Here is a 15,446-nt window from a genome sequence, read left to right as displayed (position 1 = left end):
CGCATCCCGAGTTCGCTCCCGGCCCCCGCCTAGAAATGCCCTTCCCTTGGAATCGTCCCTGCTCAGGGAGGTGCGGGTCAACTTGCACGGCCCAAATCCCGAGTGCTCGTCCTTCCCGCTACCCGGCTCTCTTCTCACGTGGCCGAACACGTTCGAGTGTGTTTGTAATCTTTTTACCCCCCGAGTAACTAATAATAAACGGGCTAGGGTCGGGCAGTCGTTGGACTTCATTCTGAGACTGTCAACAAGTTTGCCGTTCCCCAGCGCCCAGTGGAATCGCCCTCTGCCGTCCTGGCTATTGTATGGAATGTGCCATTTATGGAGGGGTGTGGCTTAATCCAGTCTGGTGCGGCCTTAAGAAGGAGCGCTGTTGCTAATAAATGTTATTTTTAACATAATGTCCTTGAGGCTGTCAATGTAAGGATTGGCTACTTGGCGTAGTGTTTTCTGGATAAATAGGTTTCGTTTTTAGGTATTTTAACAGTTTCTTCCCCCTTCTCCATTCCAAGTTTTGTGAGAAACGGAAGTATTTTGACCTAAAGCTGTAAAGGGGGGTTTGGAACCCCGGAAAGGGTTTTAAAATGTTGCACACCGTTCTGTCTCCAGACTAGACTGTCCGCTCCAACTGGTGGTGGGCTGGGACTGCATACTCCTGCGCTCCGGGTGGGCGTGAGGAGAGTGCTCACTACCTACCTGACAGCCTTTCTGCTTAATTTCAACCCACATCTCTGATACCTTACCATCGCCACCGGGAAGAGTTCTGCCTGCATTTTGGCACGGAGTCTGAATCGATATTTCAAATTATAGTATGCATACTTTTTTGCATAATAATTAACCGGTGTATCCGGTCAATTTTCGTAGAGTATTTTCTTTAGGATCAGAACAAATAAGACAATTATCATAATAAAGATTTGTTTCACCTGGATTGGATCTTCTGTCTTCTGGAAGTAAATTACTGCGTGATGAAAATGGATTTGTTTTTCTCTACCTTCTAACCGCAGTTCACTAGGTTTTGATGACTTTTCACTGTTGTAACAACTCCTCTGCCTGATTTTGTGCCCCCAGATTTACATGTTGGGGCAGGAACATTTTTTTATCTCTTGAAAACTTTGATTTTTTTTTTTAGTATCACCAGGTGGGAATAAATACATTAAGCACGTTCTAATGCGTTTTTTTGTAGGCATTGGGATTTGTGCACAACTTTTTTCTTAGTATGTTAAAAGTAATTTTTTTAAGTGTTTATTTGCCCCTAATTGAAGAATGAAGTTAAATATATTGTAGACTTTTTTGAGTCACTTTCAAATTATTAATTTCAAACAACTTGGTTTCTGATTATATATTTAGTGATGAAGTCTCTTTGTAACTGTCTTTTAAGTCTTTTACATACTCTTGATCAATAATAAAGCAGAAATAATTAAACTTGAGTTTGGTGGTTTGTTAAATTTGCAATAAAAAAAGTTCTGTCTTAGGGAAGTGCTTTTATTTCAAGGTGTAATTGAATCTGTTTACTCGAGGGAATGTAACCAAAAATTACAGATGTTGACCTGGTATCAGAATGATCAACCTCGTTTAAAAACAAACCAAAAACCAAAAAAAGCACGAGTTGGCTAAGTGTCTCTGCAGCTTCTTTGGGAATATGTTTCTGTCCTTAGGCCTGTATATAATTTTGAGGGTTTTCTGGTTTACGTTTTTACTCTGACTATTTTAATGTTAACCTAAGCATTTAAAGAAGATTTAGAAATGTACTAATGGCTGCTTGACACCAGTTTCCAAATGAGTGGAATTGATCAGCTACTGCAGGATTTTCCATAGATGTGTGCGCTACACATATCTAAGTAGTTCAGGCTGTATTGCTCTCTTCACCTTTTATAGTATATAACTCACATATAAATGAGAGCTCAAATATTTTAGGCCTTGGATTCGAGTTTATAGCATAAAATTAAGTCTTAGAGCCAGAAAGAAATTTAGGCAAATTCATCTTGCAAGTGACTTTATGTGGGGACCTGGACAAGTGAAGTGCCTTGCGTCATCCGCTAATACATGCCAATATTGGGCCTAGAACCTAGATTTCTTAATTTCCAGACCTGCTTACCCTCATCCTCCCCCTTTCCACATAAATGCGCTCTACCTTCTACCAGATAAGAATTGATGTTACTTGACTGTATAACACTTTGAACTTTTGTTTTTATGACTCTTAACCTTTGGGGTAGGGACTAAAAATGCTACTACTTGTAAAAGATGAAAAAGAAAGCTCAGAGATGTACTGACTTGCCCAGACTAGAAAGTGGGTTTTTTGAAATTCAGCTTGGTGTATTCGCCAGAGATCCTCTCTTATTGAAAATACTCCCAAGTCACTCAGATCAATCTGTTTCTCCTTTCTTCATCTTGTAAGTGTTATCATGCCTCTTTTGTTTAGTACTTGAGATTGCAAAGAACCTTTAACATTGAAAGTTTAGATGTGAAAGCATAGGCTCTTACAGATTGATAAAAATATTTTTGGTCTTGTTTATACTTCTGTTGAGAATTAACAGCTTTTCCAAGATTTCAAATTGCTTTATTTTTAAAGAGAATTTTGTTCGTAATGTGTCTGGATTTCTTATTTTTTTAAAAAAAAGACATTCTCTCTTACAGGGAAATTAGTTTCAAAACGGCCTGTTAAAGGGAAAAACTTAGAAACCTGAAAATTTTAGGTAGTTTGGATTTTGGGACCAAGTGTACACTGTGCTAAGTCGACTGTGACTCTAGCTGGCCAAGCTCCTCTGTCCAAGGGATTCTCCAGGCAAGAATACAGGAGTAGGCAGCCATTCTCTTCTCCAGGGGATCTTCCCTACCCAGGGATCAAACCCAAATCTCTAACGTCTCCTGCTGCATTGGCCAGCCGGTTATTTACCACTAGCATCACCTGGAAAGCCCCCAGGTAGACACAGGAAGATACTTAAAAGTGTCATATACTAATAAATGTGGTTTTAGATGAGCCTGATTCCTTGTATCTCATCTTACTGTCTATGTCCAGGGTGTGTGTGTGTGCATGTGAAAGAAGTGTGATTTTTATTAACCTTGAATCTGTACATTGTTACTTACATGTCACTTTCCTCTAAAAAGAAACTTTGTAGACTTTACCTTCCAAAATATCTCACATAACTTGCAAAGCCTGAATAATGGAGGAGTTAATTTTGTAACAACACTTAAATATTCAACATTTCCCAACATATATATATTTAATGTGAAAACTATAATAAGACAACGCTGGGAATTCCCTGGTGGTCTAGTGCTTAGGACTTGATGCTTTAACTGCAGTGGCCCAGGTTTGATCCCTGTTTGGGGGACTTAAGATCCTCCTGCAAGCTGTGTGGCTCAGCCAAAAAGAAAGTGTTTTAAGTTTGATTTTAGAGAAATTACCAAATAAACATTTACTAAGTATAAATACAGAATCAGGTACTCCACTAGAGGATTTCACTTTATCTTGTGTTATCCTTATCACCCTGTAATAGAACATTTTTTTAAATAACAGATGACCAAATAAGTTATAATAGTATGTTACTCAATGTCACAGAACTATCAAACAGAGCCAGTATTTGAACTGAGATTTTCTGAGTACAATACTGGCATTCATTCTGTGGTACCACTCTTTCTTTCCTAGTGTTTGGCATGAAGATGGGCAAATGCTACTTTATCTAGTCATCTCTAATGGTGAGTGCATTCTGTATGCACTGGTGGTTAAGATTTATATAGAAAATAGTTGAGGGGAAATACGTGGCCAAACTGTTTTAAATAGCGATCTGTGTTTTTTTCCCAACTCAATCTTTAACTGGCAGAGATAAGTTTTAATTAAAAGCATTTTTAAAAAAAACAACTAGAACTTCAGCTTAGTCCAGTACCATCTGTTGGAAGTGATAACTTTGCAGTCAAGGAGCTAAGGTGTAGAAATAATAATAAAGATGGATTTAGGCTTCATGAGTCTTATTTAAGTCTCTTCCAGATTTGTATTGTATTTGATTACACACCAAATATATTACAGGTCCACAATCCTTAGTTTGAAACCATTGGAGGACAATATGTGTTTGAGAGTTCAATATTTTCAAAAGTTTTAAGCAGGTAACAAGATTTAAAAAAAAGAAAGTAACAGGGTTCCTATACTGTATGTATAATGTACCATCACCAGTCTGGGGTAGTGCTCCTATAATGAAACATTAATCGCTGGTAAAACCTAGGAATTTTCACACTAAAATTCTAAAAATCCTCTCATTTGCCCCTCATATGTTTACCACCATATACATTATGAAAAAACTTGGTTTTCAGAACTTTTTGAATTTCCAAATTATAGATGAGAGAATGGACCTTTTAACAGTGCAGTCCCTTTCTCAACCTTTAATTTTAGAAAAATAAAAATCTTGAAACAACTCGTTAAGCAAAGTATATATATTATCCCTATTTTGTATGTGAGATAGCTGAAACTTAGATAATTACATAATTGGCCCAGTTGACCTAACCTTTAAGAGGAAGCAGAAATTCCAATAGAAACTGTGGCCAATCCAAAGCCAGTGTGGTCTTTTCTGTGACTCACTGCCTTGGGGTATTACTGGTAGTAACACACTTTGCCATCTTTGGAGCAGTTTAGTTCATAGCAGGACTTTGGTGGACAAGACCAACTTTAGAGTGAGCTGGGGAGGGTGTGAGTGGAGAAAAGGAGAGTTTGAGGGGAAGAATAAGAGAATATGCAAAGAGGTTCATTACAGGAAAAGAACACTTGAATGTACAGGAAAACGCACTGAAGTGTGAGGCTTTTGTGGGAAGAAAATAACATGGCTTTAAGTGAATACGGTTCGTAAGTCAGGGGCATTTTTCCCCTGACCAAAATAAGTGAATGGATTCCAAAACCACCTAAAGGACACCACAGGAAATTAATGGGCTCATTTTACATATACAAATAGATGCAAGACTGCCAAACATAGCTAACTGAGTCTAGTATGTATGAAAAATATCAAGTAGAATATGTCCCAGAAACAAGGGAGAAAGACCATAGCATTTGAAAAGGTTCAGCACCAATTATGAAACTCATTAGTATACTACAATTAGTAGGGAATTAAGATTAATAAATTGGAGTTGATTTAACTTGACAAAAGTTATAAATTAAGGTAAGTGGTTGAGTTTCAGTGATTGAAATCATTTAGCAATACAACTCATTAATAAGGAGAAAGTAATTTGGAATAAAGGGAGATTGGTTTTATGTTTTTGGTCTGTTTTCCCCAGAAATATAAAAAACAAGGCCACCGTTCTGTGTAGCTCTGGGATACCGACCCAGTTAACATCCATGTGAATGGTGCTTCTCTCAAGTTGAGAGTTAATGATACACAGTCACATAGAGTTTGCAAACTTGAGTCACTTGAACTTAATGAAGTTGTTGAGTATCCTGTGAAGTGTTACTTCGTTTGCCTTTTTAAATTCTTAGCTGCAAAGGGAAATAAACATATCATTCTGGATTATGAAGTGGCTTCTTGGATTGTTGAGTCTAGAAATAGAGACTGCAATGTTGTAGACAGTAAAAGAAAACATTTGGTCTAGCACATGACAACTTGATCAAACTGGGGCATCCCTTTGTTTTGTCTCAAAAAATGTATTCCAATCTAGGTTCTAGGAAGAACTGATTGTTACAGAATTGCATTGCCATATTTTAAAGTAACTAGTATCTAAATAGTCAGAGGTGTTTGAAAAACTTCAGGTTGCCAGAGTGTCTCAACTGGCTATATTTTCAGGTGCTTCTTAGTATCTTTTGAACCGTGCACCTGTACAGTTACCTGCAAAGCAAGGTGATCTTCAGGAAGATTTCATCTGTCAAGATAAAATGACCCAGAACGTGAATTTCTTAAGAAACTAAAACTTAGCTCCACTGGGAAGTAAAAATCCAGCCATCTATTCATTGGACTGGGATAATGGACTATCTTCCACAGAAGCTACAACTGGAAAGATTTATAATAATTTATAATAAGTATAAATAGTTTATAATAATATTTTGACTACTGCTTTCCCACTGAGTTCTCTAAATCAGACTGTCAAACTCTGCTGCTTGATATTGCATCATTTAGAGGGAAACATCACACTTGTCAGGAAAAGCTGTCCTTTTGATGCAGAGAACTGTCCTTGATTTACAACTTTAGAGCCTCAAATAAGGGCTTCCTGGGCACAAAATTCACATCTACCTTAACTTCTTTGCCAAAAAATAGGACCCAAGGTCCACTTCACAGTCTAAACCTGATGAAGACCCCTTTTCACACAGTCCTACTGTGCTTTGAACCCATCAAGACACTGATTCATTTAAATTTCACCTAAATTGTACCCTTCCCCAAATCCTTTTCAGTTTTCCTGTTTGGTTAGATGCTCCACACTTCTGATGTTCCATCATCTTTATTATAATGAGTCAGTAAATCTGACTTTCTTAGGCTACAGATTTGTCCCTGATAGTTGTGTTAAGACAACTGGAAGAGTCCACTGAAGTTTCCAAGACTTTGCTGCAGACAGGACTCTACTTGGTAATGTGCTCATCTGAGACCCCTTTAATCTCACCTGCTTGAGGTTTACTCTTCCTAATTGCATAGTTTTTGCACTAATGTTAGGAATGTTTTCCTATATGGAGGAACTGAATATATTTTGGGAATAAAGAGTGACATATAACAGTTCATATTTATTCACCTGGACTGAAATAGTAGCAAGTTGATAAAAGGTTTAGAAGGGAATTATAATAACTATCTAATATGTATCTGGCTCATCATTCAGAATGCCTTTATTCTCGTGCAGAAGTTAGAAATTTACTTTTCCCATTTGAAGAACTGAGAGCTCTTTCCTGTAACTTTTTGATTTTTTAATTTTTATTTAAAATTTTTTGCTTTCTTGTTTCTTGTGACTGGTTTTGAATTCTATTTAATTGTAAAAAGCAGAATGATACAGTTAAAGCAACATTTCTTAGCCAAAAGGAACATGAAGCTCAAAGATAAGCAATTGTGAGAAATTACCCTGAATTGAATTTACGTATCTCAGCTTCTATGAACTAATTTTCTTACATCCTGAGAAAATTTGGCACATGTATAGTCTTGAGAGTTACAAAATAAGAGGTAAAATGTCCTAAGTTTTAAGGGGTGAGTGGGTAGTGATTGTTGATAAGCAGAAACTTTCATATTTAGCCTTGAAGGAAAGAGTGGAAACTGTCGCATCAATTTTAAGGGCTGCTCTGTGGAAGAAAGTTTAGATTTAGACCATGGTAATACCAGGAGCTAGACAAGACAATTGGTGAGTGGACTTCAGAGGCAGATCTCACCGAAATGGAAACTTCCAGTATGGAGTTTTCTTCAAATTAGTAGCCATGGGAGATCATGAAGGTCCTCAGTCAAGCTCTTACAGTACATCTGTTAATAGGATAACGTGTTTTGGGTAAGATTGGGTTAGCTGTCAGGTCCAGTAATTCCAGTACCTGGTGGTATATCACCCTTCCCCCTGACCCCCACAGGCCACTAACCTTGGATAGGCTTTATGAGTGCTTAAGGAAATGGCAACCCACTCCAGTGTTCTTGCCTGGAAAATCCCAGGGACGGGGGAGCCTGGTGGGCTGCTGTCTATGGGGTTGCACAGAGTCGGACTCGACTGAAGCGACTTAGTAGTAAGCTTAAAAAAGTGATTTTCTCGAAAAGAGTTAAAAGTAGGAAGAAATGTTACACTTTCGTGGCCACGGATTATAACTGTTGCTTGTAAAAGTGAAACTACTTTGTAAATCTGTATATTCTAAAGCAGTGGATGAGGTTCCTGTAAGAAATAGGTTTGACATTGCAATTTTGTTACATGTAAGAATACAAACACAGAAACAAGCTTCAGGCACTTGGCAGTTATTTAGGTACAATTTTCTCTGATATTTTCTATTTGCTGCTTTTTCTTTTAAAGAGCTAGTTACAGGGAATTCCCTGGTGGTCCAGTAGTTAAGGCTCAGTGCGCTCACCCCCTGGTGGGGGGGACTAAGATCCCCCACCTGTGAGGCAAAAAAAATAAAATTCTAGTTACACATCAGTAAGGGCTTCACTTTGGAACAACGGACTGGTTCCAAATTGGGAAAGGAGTACATCAAGGCTGTATATTGTCACCTTGCTTATTTAACTTGTATGCAGAGTACATCATGCGAAGTGCCGGACTGGATGAAGCACAAGCTGGAATCAAGATTGTTGGGAGAAATAGCAATAATCTCAGATATGCAGATTACACCAACCTTATGGCAGAAAGCAAGGAGAAACTAAAGAGCCTCTTGATGAAAGAGGAGAGTGAAAAAGTTGGCTTAAAACTCAACATTTAGAAAACTAAGATCATGGCATCCTGTCCCATCACTTCATGGCAAATAGATGGGGAAACAATGAAAACAGTGACAGACTTTATTTTCTTGGGCTCCAAAATCACTGCAGATGGTGACTGCAGCCATGAAATTAAGACATTTGTTCCTTGGGAGAAAAGCTTTGACAAGCCTAGATAGCATATTAAAAAGCAGAGACATTACTTTGCCAACAGAGGTCTGTTTAGTCAAAGCTATGGTTTTTCTGATAGTCATGTATGGATGTGAGCTGGACTATAAAGAAAGCTGAGTGCAGAAGAATTGATGCTTCTGAACTGTGGTGTTGGAGAAGACTCTTGAGAGTCCCTTGGACTGCAAGGAGATCCAACCAGTCGATCTTAAAGGAAATCAGTCCTGAATGTTCATTGGAAGGACTGATGCTGAAGCTCCAATACTTTGGCCACCTGATGTGAAGAGCTGACTCATTGGAAAAGACCCTGATGCTGGGAGAGACTGAAGGTGGAAGGAGAAGGGGACGACAGGATGAGTTGGTTGGATGACATCACCGACTCAATGAATGTAAATTTGAGCAAGCTCCAGGAGTTGGTGATGGACAGGGAGGTCCTGCGTGCTACAGTGCTTGGGGTTGCAAAGAGACACGACTGAGCTACTGAATTGACTAACTGAATGGCTTCCCAGGTGGCTCAATGGGTAAAGAACCTGCGTACAAAGCAGGAGACACGGGAGTTGTGGGTTTGATCCTTGGGTCAGGGAGATCCCCTGGAGGAGGGCATGGCAACCCACTCTAGTATTCTTGTCTGGAGACTCCCATGGACACAGGAGTCTGGCAGGCTACAGTCAACAGAGTTGCAAAGAGTTGGACCCAACTGAAGTGACTGAGCACACTCGCAGGCATCCTTCAGTAAATTGACTTTAGGACCCAATAACGGGTTGTGGCTGACAGGCTGAGAAACATTGTTCTAGATATTTACCTCTTACATAATCAGTTAAAAGAGCTGTGTTAGCTGTTTGGGGTTTCTCAAAACTCAGATAAACTGGATTCTAGAAAATGAGCTAGGTGTTTCTTCTTCCCTGCATTGACCAGAGCAGTGTGATTTCTTCAGGGTTACAAATGGAAGGATAGTCCGCTTGAATGAGCTAAACAATGTAAGTTGTTTATAAGTTCCCTCTGGTTTTCCTTGAGAAAATGATTTTGTGCTCTTTAAGTAGTGTAAAGCTTAAGGTATCAACAATTAAATGTGTGTTTCTGTTTTAAAGTTCTGCTTCCTTGCCTGGAATTTGGTGTGAACGTTGGTGACAGATTAGCATCAGATTTTGTGGTTTTAGTTGTTTTCTCATCTGTAAGGTTAAGAGGGTTAGTTGAGATCATCTCAAAGGTGTGGTAATTTTCTTCTCTGAAGTACTGTTCATTCCCTGATAGCTCAGTTGGTAAACAGCCCGCCTGCAATGTGGGAGACCTGGGTTCAACCCCTGGGTTTGGAAGATTGCCTGGAGAAGGGAACAGCTACTCATTCCAGTATTCTGGCCTTAAGAATTCCGTGGGGTCGCAAAGAGTCAGGCACGACTGAGTGACTCACTTCACTTGATCTTTAGAATGTTATTCAAATATTATTGACTTGGTCTTAGATGGTTGCTGCTATAAGAAAGAAATTTGGGAGGTAGACTTACCATTATTTAGTAGAAGGAAGTTGATGATCAAGAGAGAGGAAGAAAAAAAATCCTATTGCTTGAGTTAGCCATATTTGGTGCCAAAAATGGATCTTGTTCTTTGTCTAGCTTCCAACTTTACCTTTCATTTTTGCACTTTATAGCAATGCAAAAGTGAGGACTTATCTCAAAGCCCTCTGGTGGTCATCCAGGAATTGGTTCATGTGTAACCAAGTTACCTTTAGAATCTAAATATAGTGATTATATCAGCTTTTAAAATAAGAGCAGGCACATAATTGAAGTTTTTGTGTTCCTATAGTTTCTATTTTAAACATTTGTTTTCCTTACTGGGTTACAGTTCTGTTTTCTAGTGTAAATTTTTAGACTTGTTTAGATGGAACTCCATTTGATTTGAGTGATAGAAATTGATTGAACTTGAATGGTGGAATTTAAAATAGCTAGTATTGCTACTTTCTCTGCCCTAATTGGTAACTGGAAACTTTATCATAGAGTTGGAAATAATGTTAAAATACATATTTTGACGTTGCATTTTAGTGAAATGAACAACAAACTCTTGAACACAATCTTTCTAAATAATACTAGAACCAGACACCATGTTTTTAAGAGGAGTGATTTAATCATGCTGTTCAGATAAATAGTTCAAGAGCCTTGTGTAATCAGCTGGGTTCAAGATTGCAGTGGTATTCTGGAGAAAACAGGTTAGTGCTTATAAGAAATAATGGCTGCTATTTATTGGATAATTGTGTGCCTGGCACTCACGGCAACCTTGAGAGACAGGTGTTGTTATTTCTGTCTTACAGGTGAGAAAACTGAAGTTCAAAGAGGGGAAATAACTGGGAGACCCAGGATTTAAACCCAATTTTAAAATCCATGTTTTTAACTTTTATGCTGTCTTGAAATTTTTAAATTTAATTTATTTTAATTGGAGGGTCGTTGCTTTACAATGTCTGTATTAGAAATTTTGTATTGTCCTCCCAGTTTGAGTTTTTGATGTTCATTTTACACTGAAAAGTTGGTTTTGGCATTTGAAAGTTGCTTCAGCGGTTACGACTCCTTGCTTTCAGTGGTATCATAACATGTTTGTAGTTTTCCTGTGTTGAAAACTAGGATAGAAAAAAATATATTGATAGAAAATATGGGACTTCCTTGGTGGTCTTCCTTGCCAAAGCAGGAGGCTAGATCAAGGAACTAAGATCCCACATGCCATGCAGCATGGCCAAAAAGAGAAAAATGTACTAAATAATTTTTTGGCTGTGCCAGGTTGAACCCTGGACCACTGCAGTGAAAGTACCAAGTCCTAAGCACTGGACTGCCAGGAAATTCCCCTTTCAAATCTCTTAAATCTAAAATAAAGTTTTTTAGTTTGGAGAAAACTGAATTTTCTTTTGTTGTTAAGGGCAGTGGGATTAAAAGTCTGATAGGTTAAAACCTCCAGTGGCACATACATCCTCCCTTCTGTTGCCCTTTCTCACCCTAATCCTTTGCAGAGGCCAAATCCATTCACTCATCAAACCTTCCTTGAATCTGATGTTCTAAGTGAAGGAGAGACAGCCTCTGTCCTCAAGAAGTTCACATTTAAAAGGGGAGACAGACATTAGTGGTTTATGTAGTATCAGTAAGGGATTAAAGGTGTTGAGAGGTGATGTTGTAGCTGATATGAATGAGACTGATACGAATAGCATTCCAAGCAAGGAAGCTGCAGGACCAAGTGGTAAAAACAACAACAACAAAAAAAACCTGATTCTTGGTTCCTTCCTGGTGTTGATTGTTAAGTGGCAAGAAATGAGATCCAAAAAGACTTTTAAGGAGCTACTGCTGCTAAGTTGCTTCAGTCATGTCCGACTCTGTGCAACCCCATAGATTGCAGCCCACCAGGCTCCCCCGTCCCTGGGATTCTCCAGGCAAGAACACTGGAGTGGGTTGCCATTTCTTCTCCAATGCATGAAAGAGAAAAGTGAAAGTGAAGCCGCTCACTCTTAGCGACCCCATGGACTGCAGCCTACCAGGCTCCTCCCATGGGATTTTCCAGGCAAGAGTACTGGAGTGGGTTGCCATTGCCTTCTCCAGACTTTAAGGAGATTGGATGATTAACCTCTAGAGTATTTTCTAGAATTAGATTTCTAACAGAGCTCTTAAAATTTGGCCCTAAGAGCAAAAAGTTCAGAAAATATTTGAGTGCCTACCTTTTACCTGTTCTGTAGCACCAGTGGGGACATAAGACATAACTGTTACCTTCAGAGAGCTCAAATTAGTGAAGAAAGCAAATGCTACAGCAGTATGTTTTAAGCTGTGTGGTCCCCAAAAGGATCATTGACTGTTTGAATTTGACAAAGTCATGTTTTTCATTAAGCTTTGATAATTGTGTTTAATTTTATAGAGCAGCTTTTTAGATCTGTGTGGCAACTTAGGTCATCAGTTCCAACAGCTGAGGCACTGGGGCCCAGAGAAGTGATTGGCCTGAAGTTCTAGAACCAGAACCTGGAATTCCTCTCGGCAGATTCTGTATTTATCACTACATAATTCCTTTCTAAGGAGTGTTTCTAGGGATACACTAGAGAAGTGTAACTATCATTAGCAAGCTGTTAGAAAGTTCTTTATATTGAACCCATACTTAATCTGACCACCAAATGTAACGTGTTTTCTCTTTTGCAAGTTAAAAAAATCCCAATTTATTCAGTTGTTCTTCATATGAAGAAGGAAGAAGGAGGAGAAGAAAATGTCTACCCACTGCGGTATTCTTGCTTGGAGAATCCCCATGGACAGAGGAGCCTGGCGGGCTACAGTCCGTGGGGTTGCAGAGAGTCAGACACAATGATTTAAGAACAACAGTGATCCTTTTCCATTATGATTACTTGCCTTTATACAGTATCATAGGATATGTTTATTGATCCCTGGAAATTATACCGCATTTTAGCTGCAATTCCACCAGCATGGATAACTAAAATTATTATACCTGCAGTTTCAGAATCTGTTCATAATTATTCGAAGTTGAGGTTTAAAACTCCCTCTCGTAGATCCTTTCCCCCTGCTTCAGTGTCCCATTTTCCTTGATACCAAGTAATGCAGAAAATGGTCATCTTTGCATTGAGTTCATAATGTTGTTTTTCATGGTGTCTGTCATTAAAAATCACTATTTTGCTAGAACATGAATATTTACTACCTCCCCAATAGTTTTGTGTTTTTTTTGTTTTTGTTTTTTTAAGAAAAATTTTTGTTTTTTTTAATTGTGGTAAAGTAGCATATTTCCCCACTGCAGTACTCTTGCCTGGAAAATCCCATGGACAGAGGAGCCTGGAAGGCTGCAGTCCATGGGGTCGCTGAGGGTCAGACACGACTGAACGACTTCACTTTCACTTTTCACTTTCATGCATTGGAGAAGGAAATGGCAACCCACTCCAGTGTTCTTGCCTAGAGAATCCCAGGGATGGGGGAGCCTGGTGGGCTGCCGTCTATGGGGTCGCACAGTGTTGGACACGACTGAAGTGACTTAGCAGCAGCAGCAGCATATTTACCATCTTAACTTTTTTTTCCCCCAATTCTTTTATATAATTTTATGTATTTGCTTTTGGCTGTGCTGCATCTTCATTGCTGCGAGCGGGAGCTACTCCCTAGCTGGGATGCTCCGGCTTCTCACTGCAGTGGCTTCTCTGGTTGCAGATCACAGGCTCTAGGGCTCACAGGCTTCAGAAGTTGTGTACATGGGCCCGATAATTGTGGCACACAGACTTAGTTGCTCTGCCACATGTAGGATTTTCCTGCCTCAGGGATTGAACCCGGCCTCCTGTATTTAAAGGCGGATTCTGTACCCCTGAGCCACCAAGAAAGCCCCATCTTAACCATTTTAAAACGTACGGTTCAGTAGTTAAATACGTTCACATTTTTGTGCATTCAGTCTCTAGAACTCTTGTAAAACTGAAACGATACATACCATTGACTTCTCCATCTTCCTCTACCCCACCCCTGGCAACCACCATTCTACTTTTTTGTCTCTCTGCATTTGACTAGGTAACTCATATAAGTGGAATTAATAGTCATGTTTTTTTAAATTAACTTTCCTAATAGAATGGTATCTTTAATATATAAACTCAGTTTCTTAAAACAGTTACAATATATTTTATGGTTTTGCATCTTGTCTCATTGAGGCAATAAAGTCAGAAGATAATTCATTATTGGTAGACTAAAGAAAAACAATGCAAAATTCCTTATGAGTCCTTTTTCTCTCTTAAATGAAGCGTGTGTCCATAGGGCTTCCCTGGTGGCTCAGTGGTAAAAATCCTACCTGCCAACACAGGAGGCACGGGTTTGATTCCTGGTCTGGGAAGGTCCCACTTGCCACAGAGTAACTCCGTGCGGGGGGCCGCAACTCCTGAGCCCGTAGCTCTGGAGCCTGCGAGCCTGGAGCCTGCGAGCCTCGACTCCCGAAGCCCGAAGGTCCTAGCGCCTGTGCGCCACAACATGAAGCCCCACTTACCACAGGTGGAGGAAAACCTGTGTGCAACGGAGACCCAGCACAGCTTGAAAAAATGCAGCCATGCCTTCTTGCACATCTAAGCCCCAAGCATGTGTTCCGAATTCACTCCTCCTCTATCATTTTTGCATATTATATAGATGTCACACCTGTACTCGAATTCTGACTGCCCTATTTTTGCTTTTAAATGGTGTCTTAATCTATTGTTTTGCTGTTATTTAGTCACTAAGTTGTGTCCGACTCTATAGCCCACCAGGCTCCTCTGTCCATGGGATTTCCTAGGCAAGAATACTGGAGTGGGTTGCCATTTCCTTCTCCAGGGGATCTTCCCCACCCAGGAATCGAACCCCTTGTCTCCTGCGTTAGCAGGTGGATTCTTTACCACCGAGCAACCTGGGAAGCATCTTAATCTATAAAACTAGGAATAGTCCTCAGCTTAGATTTAAGTGTAGTTGGTGATATGTTTCTCTTAGTCCTTTCAATTCATTTGTTCAATTTCCCCTTAGTTACAGTGCATCTAAGGTTCTTCTAAACGCCAGGCATTTAGAAGTTTGGATACTAACATAGAAGCTCTTATATCTCTCAAGACAGAAATTTTAAACTTCTGGGTTTAGAATATGAAGTAGAAAAATGGGAATTAAATTTGTTTGAGATATTAAAGATGCTTTACTTAGGAAGAAATACTTTTAAAAGTACTTTTAAGTACTTTAAGCTGAGCGCCAAAGAATTGATGCTTTTGAACTGTGGTGTTGGAGAAGACTCTTGAGAGTCCCTTGGACTGCAGTCAATCCTAAAGGAAATCAGTCCTGAATATTCACTGGAAGGACTGATGCTGAAGCTGAAACTCCAGTCCTTAGGCAACCTGATGCAAAGAACTGACTTGTTGGAAAAGACCCTGATGCTGGGAAAGACTGAAGGCAGGAGGAGAAGGGGATGACAGAGGATGAGATGATTGGATGGCATCACTAACTCAATGAACATGAGTTT

The sequence above is a fragment of the Bison bison genome, unplaced genomic scaffold (genome assembly GCF_000754665.1).
Source record: "Bison bison bison isolate TAMUID 2011002044 unplaced genomic scaffold, Bison_UMD1.0 scf7180017864338, whole genome shotgun sequence".
NCBI classification, from domain to species: domain Eukaryota; kingdom Metazoa; phylum Chordata; class Mammalia; order Artiodactyla; family Bovidae; genus Bison; species Bison bison.
The sequence above is the reverse complement of the archived record's forward strand: the minus strand, read 5'-3'. Positions refer to the sequence as shown.